Raw genomic sequence first — 14,194 nt, forward strand, 5'->3', positions numbered from 1 at the left:
TTCTGCTGTCTATCCATTAGTAATATTCTCAAGCAGTACCTTCCAAACCATCCGCTTCACTCATCTAAGAAACATCTTATGGAAACCCATAAACATAACAAAAAAAAAAAAAAAGGGCATAGTTTATACTTCTGCACAGTAGCCAAAACCTGGACGCAGGAACAAGATTCCTAATTCCTATGGACATTAGATGAACACCTTCAAGTCCCATTTTTCAGCATACACTAAAAAAATACTTCTCAAATCCAGGTTCTTTACTTGAATTTCTCCAAGTTAAACTGATTCTTTTTTTTTTTTCTCTTTTCTATTTTCTCTCTTACACTATGTCTCTTTCTTCTCTTTCACTTCCATACTCCTTCCTCCTTTCAGTCTACTATATGATCACTATCTTGCATACTCCTCCTAGCACCTAACCTCATTTTTCTCTTATTTCCTTACATATCATCAAAAACTTTAAATCTTCTTTTATCCCTCCTTCTCTACCTTCCTTTGATCTTTCTTAACCTATAATATTCTTCTTACTGCTAAGTTTCTATTTCTCCCCCTCCTGTACCTTATTACTTCTTCTTTCTCCATAATATTCAAATATTCAAATACACATTGGGGGTGTGGAGCATAGACCCCACATAGTTTGGTTATATATTGTCTTCTGGAAAGAGTTATTCAGTGGAGTTGTAAGTATCCATATAAATGGTTTTAAACATTTAAAATAAATGGGGGGCTATGCCCCCACACCTCCCATTCTGGGGGGGGTTGTGCCCCCTTACTTTATATACTAACTCCAGCATCGCACTACAGTGGGGAAAAGGCCATATATAACTTTCAATGAAATGAGTTTCAGTCAAATGAGTTTTCAGTCAAATGAGCTTTCAGTAAATTGTGCGCAGGCAACTGAGGTTCAGTGAAATGACCTTTCAGTGAAATGAAGTAGACCCCCATAGATATAGATCTGAGAAGCATGTGCTTCACCAGCCATCTGGTCCATGCTTTGTAATGCAGCTGTAGTGATGTACTAGAAGACCTTCTGAATGTACAGGGTACTGCATCTCATTTATGACCCCCCTCCTACAGACAATCATGTTCTAATATGCTTTATTCAGGATCTCAATAGCTAAAAAAAAAAGCAGAAGGGCATACAGAAGGACAGCAATGGTTAAAAGCTTTGTTTGTTTAAGTATCAGACTTCATCAAAACAGAAACACAAAAGTTTTTTTGAATGTTTATTTAAAAGGTTTTTTGGATATTTTCAGTGGATAAACTGACTATGCATTTGTTTTGATTATATTTGATTTTTACTAATGTCGGTGGATCTGCCAAGCTTTTTTTGTTTACTAATCCATTAACTTCTTAAAATCAAGTTTTAAACATTTTACAGATCATGTCCTAAGCCTTGTAAGTGTTGTGTTTGAGTGGGTGCAAAGGCTTCTTGCAATAATGTTTTGCCTCAAGACAGTACAACTCCACTCTTCCCTGGAATTATTTTATGTTGCTGTTTAACAGGTTCTTTGAGAGGCACTTCAGTAAAAAGTTGAGTAACTCACAGTGATGTGTGCTATTTTGGAATAGATGTGAGTGACTTAAAAACAAATATGGGACTTTCGCATGGCAATAGGTTATTTGATATGACAGAAACTATGTATCTGTCTTTGTAATTATTTTGTCATCTGTTAACAGGATGAATGGGTTGATCTAGTAGGTCCTTTCTGATGCAAACATGTGTAGAGGCAGATTTTGTTAACAGGTTAGGAAGCCTGTGGTGCACTTAGTCCAGCAGTTTTCCTATTCAATGGATGATCTGCAGACACAACTTAAATCACAGCTTATTTTCCTCTCATTAGACTTGTATTATATCTATGCATGCACTTTTTGAATTCTGTCCCAAAGGAAACTTCAGAGAGGTTGCTGTAATTATTATAATCCTTACCATAAAAAAAATATCTCTTCAGCAGTCCACCTTGTATCTGCAGACTAAATCATCTTACTTTTTTCTGTTTTTCTTTTTTGAGGAATTGTGTTACCCAATGCATGAATCCCCTTGATGTACATAAATGTGTATACCACCATTCTTTAAGACATTAAACTTTTTTCTGACTTTTCTGAATAAAGCTTCCTGTGAAAATACTAGACCATTTTTGTGGCCATGTTTTAAATTGCCAGGAACCAGATATAAAATTTGCTCACATTATTCTAGGCTATATCTAATAAATCTATTTGAAGATGGATACATTTTTTTACAAACTGATGATTTTTATTTATGTGCATCTCAGTACACCATTTCTTTGCTTTCCTGATTTCTTGCACCCTATATTTTAATTTCTATAATCACTTCTGATGGTCTCTGACCTCATTCTACCTTTCTTCTTGAAACTGTTTTTACTATGATTGTTTACTCATTTTCAGTCTCAGATGTAACATTTTACATTCACTTCAAGCTGTCACTCTTGCAGTCTTGCAAATTTCCTGTAACAGACAGTTTAACTCCCATAGTGCTGCTGTCATTATTTACATACATTGAAACCAAATGTATGGGGTTTGAAGCCCACCACTGATGCTAAATAATATTCAAATGGAAATTAGACTTAAAAGTATATAGTAAATATACACCATTACCTTAGAGAATAGTCAAGCCCTGTCACACCTAAATGAACTTCAAAATGTAAAGCTACAGATCAGAGTTATGATCATTGGATCACCAGGCTTTCCCACCTTATACTCCATGTCCTCCACTGCAATTTTACCAGCTGTACTTAAAACTTTACCACATCATTTTAACAGACAGACACACACACACACACACACACACACACACACACACACACACACACACACACACACACACACACACACACAATAAATGGTAAATCTCCAGCATGAATAGAACCTCTTTCCCATTTTGTGTTATTGTTGCCACCTTTCTCAAAACTAGCAAAACAATAACGTGCCTTACTGTTTACCCTTAAAATAAGCCAACCTTTTAATATTTAAATGGTAGCAATTCTCTGAGCAGTTGCTTTCAAAGGACACCACACTGTTGAGATACGTTATTAAACTGCATGATCACTTAAGAAAATGAATAAACCATCAGCCATAAGTATTCAAAACTGAATAATAAAACTATTAGCCTAAAATAAATAAGGTAAAGCATTGTCAATACAAATGAATATGCAATAAGTTGGCCCTGACCCTTCTAGTTTGCTCAACACCTCCCAGATATGTTGGGAATATTTGTTTAGTACTGTTTTGATTTCTTTAAACTGTATAGAGGATAACTGCTTTGACAATATTATCTCTTCCACTGAGGTATCAGTGCAAGTCTCCCTCAGGAGATATACAAGTGGATTCCTGCAGTGATCTGTTTTCTGATCCCATGCAGATACTAAGTATTACCATTTCTTTACTGTGCTAGGGCTTTATTATATTGACATTATAGTCTGTCTTTTTGTGTTTTGCTTGCCATCTCCACTGCATAATTTACCCAATATAATTTTCCCATTTTTAAAAAAGGAATCTGCCATGCAACCTGTAACTTATTCTGATGAACAGGAACAAGGACCCTTAACATTTGTCTTGACAATATAATACCTGCCCCTCATTGTCCAGTTATACCACATTTTGTTACCAGAATGACTGTGCTGCATACTGTTGTGCCAAGCACATGAGCTTTCTGAGCTTAGTCCTGAAATATAGGATTTATTCCCCATCAAGCAATCCCTGGACATCATCATCTGACCACCTATCATGAATTAAATTAATGGGCTCACTCACCCCCTTCACTGATGCATTAACTGGATGTTGAAAGATCTGTGGATTTTTGTTGATTCTTTCTATATGGCAAACAGGAGTTGGGTTAGGAACTTATCTCACTGCTGCTAGTCAGCAAATTCTTTACATGTGGTTTTGAGAGTAGATTCTCTTCATCAAACCACTAAAATGTGTATGGTAAGGAGTATTTTTAAAATGCATACCCTAGGGCAAATCCACAAGCAGGCCAGTAGGCCTGACATAAAGTCTGCACCACTTTCTGTTAATAATTCCATTCTACTGAGTATTTTCAACAGTATTTTCAACTTTCTATACTTTACAGAGGACCAAGCCACTGCTTCAGGGTACCTAACAGTATTATTCACCCCCACCACTGAGATATATCTTTTACATATGCACCTTGTGGAACTAAGAGGCACCATAATGCCCATGGCTACCTCCTGAAGTAGTTCCTCAATAAAAGGCTTTGACACAAAAGCAACTTTGGCTTTGTCTCCTCCCTTGCCTACTTTTTTGGCCCTTCTCATACATCTTGCAGTACCCATTTACATATTTTGCACTGCCTAGCCTACAAACATTTCTGTAATAAGTCTCTGTTTTGTATTTTCTATATCAAAATTACCTAAAAAAAGAATATTATGGGTTTTTGCCAGAAGTGGTCTATGGTAAAACCTTAGGCCTACCTCCTGCTGCATCATGTCATCCTCTAGACCCTCTTCAGTGGCCTGCTACCTGCGCAGTTCTGCCTTGTTCCAGTACAGTGACTCTCCCTGTCTGTATTATTAACTTCCTTCTGAAGCATAGCTGGTTCAGCTAGCACCCCATCCCCTCAGCTCTCCAAGTGAAAAGCAAACAAAAAAAAAACACTTTACTGTCATGAGCTTACATTGTAAGTGTTTGGCTTATTACTTTTTATTTATTTCATTTATTTATTTAACATTTGTTAACTGGGAAAGTCCAACTTGGAACAAAGCCAATTTTCAGCAGAGGCCCATGGAGAAACGCTCTAGATGCATGTCTGTAACAGTCAGATCTATACCACCAACCAATCTCTTCATAAAAAAAATAGTTGTTCTTTCTACTGACACATTGACACATCTACCAGGTGGCCACCCCACTGCCGACTTGTCCCAGCCATTCAGGTCTCATTTTTGTTTCCTGCCCCAACCCTCCTTCAACATATTTAATTAAAATAAATACTTTATTTTTTTAAATTGTAACAAACTGTTTGCTACAAATATAGCAGACAGTTGCTACACGGAGCACTACAGAGCTCATGTTTCAGTTAAAATAAAAATCTTCTTTGTAATCTGTAGCAAACAGTTGCTACAGTTTATGCCCTTTCTACACAGAATGGTACAGCACTCTGCTTTAGTTAAAAAAAAATTATCTTTTAAACTGTAGCAAATTACTTGGTACAATGTAGTAAATATTTGCTACATGTTTGATTACACATGGAGTGCTCAGGCTTGACCACAAATGCAATACCAAGCATTTAAATGCTGGCATTGTGTTAATGAAACATAAGGATCAGCTAACTATGACCCCCCAATACTCTGCAACTAGGGCAGACATCCCTCTGGTCCACCCTAGAGATGCTACTGGCCTCCCTGGCTACTCCTCTCAAGTTATGTAAAGTGGGATCTAAGACGTGTGCCTGCTTTAACTCTCACTTTTTAATTCTCCCCAGTTCTCCTTCTAATGGAAGTCAAGAATTCTTTTATAACTGTATCTCAGATTAAGACTTGCTGCAATCCATGATTTCTTTCCCAGAAATAATCTCTTCCAGAAGAAGTGAAATACTTTCTGAAAATGTTGATCCTGGTTCAGGCATTCACTTAGTTATTTTGCTGTAGTGGTAATATCGTGTGCCTCTTCTGGAGATACTGACAGCAATCGGGGCTCACTCCTACTTCCTTTCCAGTATGATTGCCTCCATGCTTAGCTGTGTATTTCAACATGCACACATGGCACAGTGTTTTCAAAGATATTACTTATTAGGACACCTGCTGTTATTACATCAAACAGTGCCATCTGCTTCTGTCTTTGTCCCAGTCTTCTTAATCTAAATGAAACTTGGCCAGTGGCATCTGAAAGTGTATCCCTCCGATGGATCTAACTGGGTTAAACTCCCCAGGCTGGTGATGTTTCATTCTGACAACTACAGACTTACCATTAGTTCTATATCATGTATTATCCTGACATAAATTAATTTCTATACCCTCTACCAAAACAGCAGAGAAGCTCTTTTGATAATCTAGAGTAACAACAGCTGCAGTTTCATGACAACCCATCACCACTGTGTTACTTGTCTTTATTAACTCCTCCTCATGCCTTTTGTTCCTACAGTTCCATCTGTTTCCATGGAAAATATTTGATTATACTGGAAACAATTACTCCAAAATCTGTCATGATCTTTAGCCAACCTTTCTCATTTACACTGCAAATTAGACTTCCAAGTGGATTCCCTTATGCCACTCGTGGTGCTGGATAGCTCTTTCTTCAGAATATGTGCTCTGCTGGCTAGCTAAAGGTGACCATCTTCCCCATTTCCTCAAGAGTATTATACTCCCAATTTTCAAACTACCTTCATATGTGCTCAAGAAAGAATTGAGTGCTTGTACCCTTATCATAAAGGCTAATTGTTTTTAAAATAGTGACTTAAAATCCACTCACATATCTAAAAAAGTAAGTGCTTATGTCTATAATATAGTCACTTACGCTAATTGCCTCACTTGCATCTTTTCATAATTTTGTTTCTATAAGCTTCAAAAGTAAATTTAAAACACTCAAAAAGATGTTTTAACTTTTAAATAGTCAAACAGTAAACACCATTTATATTGATATAGCATGCATTGCTTTATAGGCTCATAGATAAATACTAAGCTAATTGCCCAGAAAGGCCATTTTAAGCCTAGCCAGTAAAATAAGCTTAGAATCAAACCCCATACCTTGTGTCTAAGAAGTAAACATTGTAGTCATTATGCCAAACCCATAAACAGAGGAATTAAAAACCTTCTATTGCCCTTTGTCAATTTGATGTAGATTGCACAGACTTTCAAATGCTTGAATACAACTAACAAAGTCACTCCCCTCTTTAGGGTGTTTTGTCCTTTTTGTCATAGCCTTGGAGGACAAGTACCAGCATATTGCATTCTAGTCATTGAAGGTGCACTTTCATCATATGTATATTTATTCATCAAAAGCATGTACCTGCATAGGGTTGTGCTTAAGCATATCTGTATTATACAGTAACTTCTTGTTGCTATAAAAGTCAAATGGCCGATTTGTATGTGTGTTAATCAGTATGCTAGTGTTTTGGTTTATGGCTTGTGAGGTAGGTTTTATAATAGCAAGTTTTATAGGGAGTGGTTAAAATATCTAGGAAGTGTGCTGGTTTTGATTGTGTGAATAAGTGTTTGGGATACAGTGATATGTATGTGTAGGTGTGTGGCCAGCTGCTTGCTTATGGTGTGTATGGTTTTGTTTTGTTGCAGTGACTGAACCAAAATTCTAATACCCAAGTGTAACTTGATAAGCACAATATAACAGACTATATATGTTACTTTTATGAGCACATCTTACTCACTCTACTTCTCTGACCACCTTCCATCCCCTATTAGCTTGTTTACTCTTCCTAGAATGACAGGATCAAACTGTGAACCTACGCTTTACTTTTCTCAGGATCAACTATCCTCATACATTCAGTCTGTATCTAATATATGTCACAAAAAAATCAATCAATCCTCTATACACAAAGTGTACCTTATTAAATGTTTTCTCATCAGTTCTTCTGGAAAATACTCACCAACTAGTTTCTTTCTACTTCTGTGTTCTTGAAAACCTAAATATAGTTCTGCCTTTTTGTAAAGGCTTCCAAATATTGCTCAATGTGAAATTCTTTGATCTGTAAATATTCTACATATTGTACAAACTCTAATTATTGTTCACTGTATAATTTTTGTAACAACTAATTTGATCTGTACTTTAGGTTTTCTTCTTGGGCCACCACTGTAAATTGGCTACCACCCAGTTGGACTGTCCCAATAAACAAAAGTAAATAAAGAAATAACGTAACTGTACATTGTACGCTGCTGCGATGTTCCCCAATATGACACTTCTTGCCATGCTGCAAAGTTTCCTGTAACTTGAACTATGCACCAGACATGATTCTGATGGGTGCCTTCATTTGCATAGTTGCAATGTATCATGGGTCATAGTGTTTGTGAACCATATAAGGCTTTGGTGGGTATAATCTTACAGACAATAGCACTGCACATTTTGAAATAGCTTTATGAATGTCATCCCCACCTTTTGCAGAACAGATGAAGGGCTCATTTCCCTAAATGGACATAACCATCACAAACTAATATAACCTCTGAATGGAATATTTAAAAGGAAAATTGGGACGATACCCTTATGCTTTGCAGTCAATATTTTCAATGGATATATATTTTGTTTTAGGAGACTTCTGCAAAAATAATGTTTGGAAATGTATTTCTGTGATCTTTTCTGCAGAACTGTTATGTGACATAATGCAACTATAGCACACTGAAGGGGATTTGGGTTAGAAAATACTGCCAAAGGCACTTAAGTACTAGAATTCTTCTATTTCTACCATGTCTGAAAATTAGACTCCTATTAAATGACTGTGCTTATTTAGACAAAAAAATATTTTCTTTCATAAAGGTAGCTTACAGCCTTAGAAGCATTTGACTGCATGGGTATACACTATTTCTGATATTCTGTTGTTAGGATAATACAAAATAAATATCGCAGAAATCACAACAAATAACCAGACACTATTAGGAGCAGTTAAAAAATAGGTTTTAGATTTTGTGGGGCTTGGGCCTTTTGCTAGTATATTGATAAATAATCAAATAAATTATATGTCACATCAGAGATTTACATAAAAGGAGTGTAAAGCATAAGGCACATATTGTGCACTGTTTCAGATAACATGACATATGGCATACTAAACATTTGTACAAGCTTTTAGTCTCAAATGCTCATGTCTGATAATGCATTTGGAGTGTTTTCATAACTGTTAAGGTATAAGTGTCCTGTTTATAATAAAGCTAATTTTTATCTGAATATATATCACACAGCAGTATTAAGGAACTTTAAAACAAGCTCAGGGAACATTTATTTTTCAGCAATATTCTGGTCTTACTTTCAGATAATGTGTCATACATAATGAAGACTTTGAAGCTAGATCGTTTTATACTCATATCCTGCTTTGTGCTATGCATCATTTTAATAGTCCATGCCTTTTTCATTTTAAGCAAATAAGATATGATTCCCATTAACTCTGTAAAGAGAATACACACATTTCAGCCACTTAATCAACACCCACAACTTGTCTGAAAATAAAATGTGGAAGCATAGTTTATGCAGATTGTTTACAGTTATCTCTTCTTGATACAAATCAAGTGTATATTTATGCTTCTACAAAAAGAAAAGGTTATTAGGCAGCAACTACAGGAAAAACTAATGTCAGATATGTAGACCTACACAGTTTTACTTTATAGAGCTATGTTGGAATTTCCCATTGCACCGATGCAGCTATTTCAAAAGTGTGTGTGTGTGCTTGTGTGTGCTTATGTATTGCTCTCTCTCTCTCTCTCTCTATATATATATATACATACACATACATGTATATATATATATATATACATAAATATATACATATATATATATATATATATATATATATATATATATATATATATATATACATAAATATATACACACATATACATATATATATATATATATGTGTGTGTGTGTGTGTGTGTGTGTGTGTGTGTGTGTAGGGAGAAAGAGATATACACATACAGAATTAAAAATGCATATATTAAATAAGCTTACAATTTCTATGAAATCTTTAAATCTGATTGCATGCATTAACAGGACAACCATTTGCTATCACATAAAAATATGTGTACATTCACACACATTGTGCTTTTCCAGAATATTGCAGCATTTAATAAAATATATCTTGACAAAGAGATGAAGTCCTGAACATGGTCTAAACACTTAACTGTGTAAAAGTTAGCCAATCCATGGTGTAAACTATGGCTCTAGGTGATTTGGTCATGTTGATTAATGTTGGCAAAATGGGCAAGGGGATTTTCCAGACATAAGTGGGTGTAAGACTTATGCCAGGCACCCATGCTAAATATCAGAATGGATATGTGCCTGTATTGGCTAGGGTGTGCCTGTCATAAAGCCCAGTAGCCCTGGATCAATATGCTGCTGGCCATCTGGTGTCCATTTGCCCGGCTTGGGTTACTTGGGATACTTCTGTTGAAAGAAATCTGCACATAAAACCAACTAACCTGACAAACATGAACTAAGACTTGCTGCACTCAATGTAGCTTCACTGTCAGGATGTGGCTTGGAAGTGGATCTCATGATATTAAGGAAGAGGCTGGACACCCTATCTATCCAAGAGAAAGGATGGAAGGGCAGTGAAGCAAACCACTTGGCTTGGGATCCACAGTCTATTACTCAAAAGGAGGATAGGCTAGACATGGTATGGGAATTGTGCTGAAGGAGATGCTCCAGCATACATTTTGGGATGCTATCATAATTAGCGACAGACACATGGCAGTCAGACTCCATTATAACAATAGAGCAGTATTCGTAATCTTGGCCTATGCCCCAGAGTAGGGTTATGATAGTGAGGAAAAGACTGCATTCAGACAGTAATTGCAGGATTTGCTATATAAAGCAGGACAACATGAACTAGTGCTGTTAATGGATTACCTGAATGCACATATCAGGATAGACAAAACAGGATGTGAGAACTGTCTGGGTCCACATGGGTAATGCAACAGGAATAAAGAAGGAGATGCCATTCTAGACTTCTGCCTGGAAAATGGCTTGATGGTGACCAATACATGGTTCAGCAAGAGAGAGAGAGTCACATGCAAGAGTAACCAAGATGCAACTCAAGTAAACTTCCTTCAAGTAAGGAAAGGGCAGTGGGGTAGAATGAGTGATTGCAAAGTCATCCCCAGTGAAACAGTCGGTTCACAGCATAAACCACTGGTTATCACAATCAGCTGGAAGTAGTGGTCAGAGAAGGCTCTAAGGTCAACAAAGAACAGTCAGAATACCTGGAAGTTGACTGTAAAGAAAGCACAACAGTTGATAGAATTACTCAGGATTCTAGCACCTCAAAAGAACATGAAACAGGTGGGGCTGAAGAAGAATAATGGCAGGGTCTCATAACAGCATGTGTGAGGACTTAAGAACAGAGAAGCGACCAAGCCAGGTATGGAAATAAGGTACATAAGAAAAGCTGGTGGTGGAATGCAGACATCCAGGAGTCGTCAAAGAAAGAAGGCATGCATGAAAAATTGGGAGAGAGTAAAGATGGACCTGGCTTAGAAGGAATACTGGTTGGCTAACAAAGAGGCTCACAAAGGATAGCAAAGAACAAGGCATGAGAGGAACTCTATCAGTTTCTGGAAAGTGACTCAGTAAATAGGACAAAGAAACTATGTCAGGCAAATATAGAAAGATAAAGAAGATAGTCATATGGGGGATGCCAGCAACAACCTGCTCACCAGTCCACAGGACATCAAAGTCAGATAGAAGGAGTACTTCCAGCAGCTGCTGGATGAAGAAAACTCCACAGAAGCTGAACTTCCTCAGACACAGCCTACAATAAAAGAAGAGGAGGACCCCACTTTAGAAGAAGAACAGCACTAAGAAAAATGATGTCAGGGAAAGCAGCAGGCTAAGATGTGGGCACAGAAGATATGGTAAAGATGTTGGGTGAGTTAGGGGAGAACTGGGTTTGAGGGTACTCATAGCATTATGGTAAGTAAGGATAGTAAGGCATAGCCCAGATGACTGCAAAATAAACATACTAGTGCCTGCATACAAGAAACAAAGGAACATTCACAACTGTGGGCAGTATAGAGGTACCAAACTCCTATCACACTGCATAAATGTTCTGGAGAGAATGACTGATAAATGAATATGCAGAGTAGTAAAAATAAGATGGGAGATGAGCTGTTCAGATTCATATCAGGATGCAGCAGAACTTACTTGACATTTGCAGTGAGAAAAATATTTGACAAGAAGCAGAAGATGAGGAAAGAGTCCATCTGGCAGTCATATACTTGGAAAAAGAATATGATAATGTCCCAAGAAAGCTTATTGTGGGCAGTCCCACAGTGGCTTGAAGTCCTAGAAACATCAGCAGAATTACAGCAGGCTATGCACAAGGACCCAATGAGTCAAGTACAGTGGGAATGGGTGTGCATCTGGGTTCAGGTCTTAGCACTGTGTTTTTCATACTGGGGATAGACTATATTATCAAAAAGATGAGAGGAGACAGATCTACAAAGTTGCTGTATGCAAATGATGTGATTTTATAGACAGACAGACTCTGAGGAAGAACTTCTGAAAAGATAAGGGAATGGAATGCAAAAGAGAAGGCACATGGGATGAAACTGAGTACAGATAAGGCAGCTGCAATGTTAGCAAATGGGGGGGGGGGCAGAAGAAGCTGAGAACTGAGACAGAAGGAAAAATAGTGGAACAGGTTAACAGCTTCAAGTATCTGGGAGGGGTGGTTGGACAGAAGGAAAGCCTGAATGCTAAGGTCAAAGTTAGAATCAGAGAGGCTGCAACTGGCACTGAGTACTGACGTACTGTATGACAGAAGAATGCCAAAGAAGCTTAAATTAATGTGAGCAAAACAGTGGTGTAACCAGTACTACTGTATGGTACAGAAACCTTGGCAATAAAGGCAGAGTACTTGAGGAAGCTAGAGGGGATGGAGGTGAAATGCCTGAGATGGGTGGTAGGATGCACACTGTGGAACAGAAAAAGAAATGAGGACATCAGAGCAGAAGCTGAAGTAGCTCCAATTGCAGAGAAACTCAAAGAGAACAGATTACAGTAGTTCAGGCACATATGAACAAAAGCAGGAGACAATCTGGGAAAGATGATTTGGGACAGAGAAGAAGAAGGCAAGAGGAAACAAGGGTGCCCAGCAAAGAGGTGGATAGACTATGTGAGAGAAGTCCAGCAATGCTCAGGCATGGTTGTTGAAGTAGGCAGGAGAGTGGCATGGAATAGAGATAGCAATGGTGAAAGCTGACATAACACCCCGACCCCATGTACAAATTGGGAAAAAGGGGGGTGATGATGATCATGATGATGATGAAACACTGACAAAGATGAAAAAGTAAGTGGCATGCAAACATCTTGGAGAACTTTAAAGATCTTATTTTAAGACTTATAGACATTTGTAGATTTTAACAAATGATAACATTTTTGAATGCTTTTAAATACAGTGACAAGTTTTAAACAAAGACTTGAATAACAGGAAACAGGCATGACTGACTGTTAACACATTTTTCTTGATTTTTTTCAAGATGTCTCATTGTTTTCTATAATAATTTATTTGCTCCTGTCTTATCTTACTTGTATACTATATGCTATTGTACATTTTTGCTGCTAGAATGCATTATTCTTAGAAAATAATAAAACAAAAAAAGGAATGAGCTGTTTATGATGATGACAATGACACATGATTTAACAATGATGGATAAAGCAATAGTTGAAATGTGTTCTATCACTTGCTCCTATGGGAGGTTCCTATCTTCCTTGGCAAATAAATTTAAATGTATCTGGCTGGGCATCTTATGGTTCATGCGATCACTGGCTTAGCCCTGTTTCTATGTTCTTTGCAGCAGAAAACATAAGAGGCCTGCAACGTTCACAAATTATGAAGGTCAGAAGTATTTTCCTTATTTGTATCTATGAAACTTAAATTAAATACATATGATCTGTCCAGTAAATTTAAAGTAATTCAGTTTTTATTAAACTACTTATTAATATAATCTAATCAAATTATCTTGCATTTAGCTGTAGCAAGCTTTGTTAGGATGGAATATGGTATGCCATTATTAGTTTAACTGTACTACACAATGCAAAAGGGAATACATCTTCTATAGAACAGTTTTCCACACCACAAGGTAAAGCACTTTTCTTACTCTATTCAAATTTAACTTGGATGAATGGAAAGGAAAACTGCAAATTCACCCCTGGTTTAAGTGAATATCACAACATATCCTTCCTTTGTCTAACTGCCTCTGGATTATTCGTATACAGAATATAAGAACTGAAAACTACTATGGGGATGAAAGGCTAGGCTTCATAAAATCCTCAAAGATCAACAGTCTGATAGGAACATATGAACCTGAGAATGAAAAAACTAACAAAGAAAACCAAATATCCAGAGCTGAAAACTTGAACCAATTCTTCTCTGCAGATGAGGGTAGCCAAAGTTGGGGTAAAACAGAACTGCTGAAACATTACGTATGCTGTGATGGTGACAGAACAAAAGCTATACAGGAGATGGTGGAAATACTGGTACATGGACTGTAGTAAACAGACACATGAA

This window comes from Protopterus annectens, chromosome 5.part0 (assembly GCF_019279795.1).
Source record: "Protopterus annectens isolate FY-2018-M chromosome 5.part0, PAN1.0, whole genome shotgun sequence".
Lineage (NCBI taxonomy): Eukaryota > Metazoa > Chordata > Ceratodontiformes > Protopteridae > Protopterus > Protopterus annectens.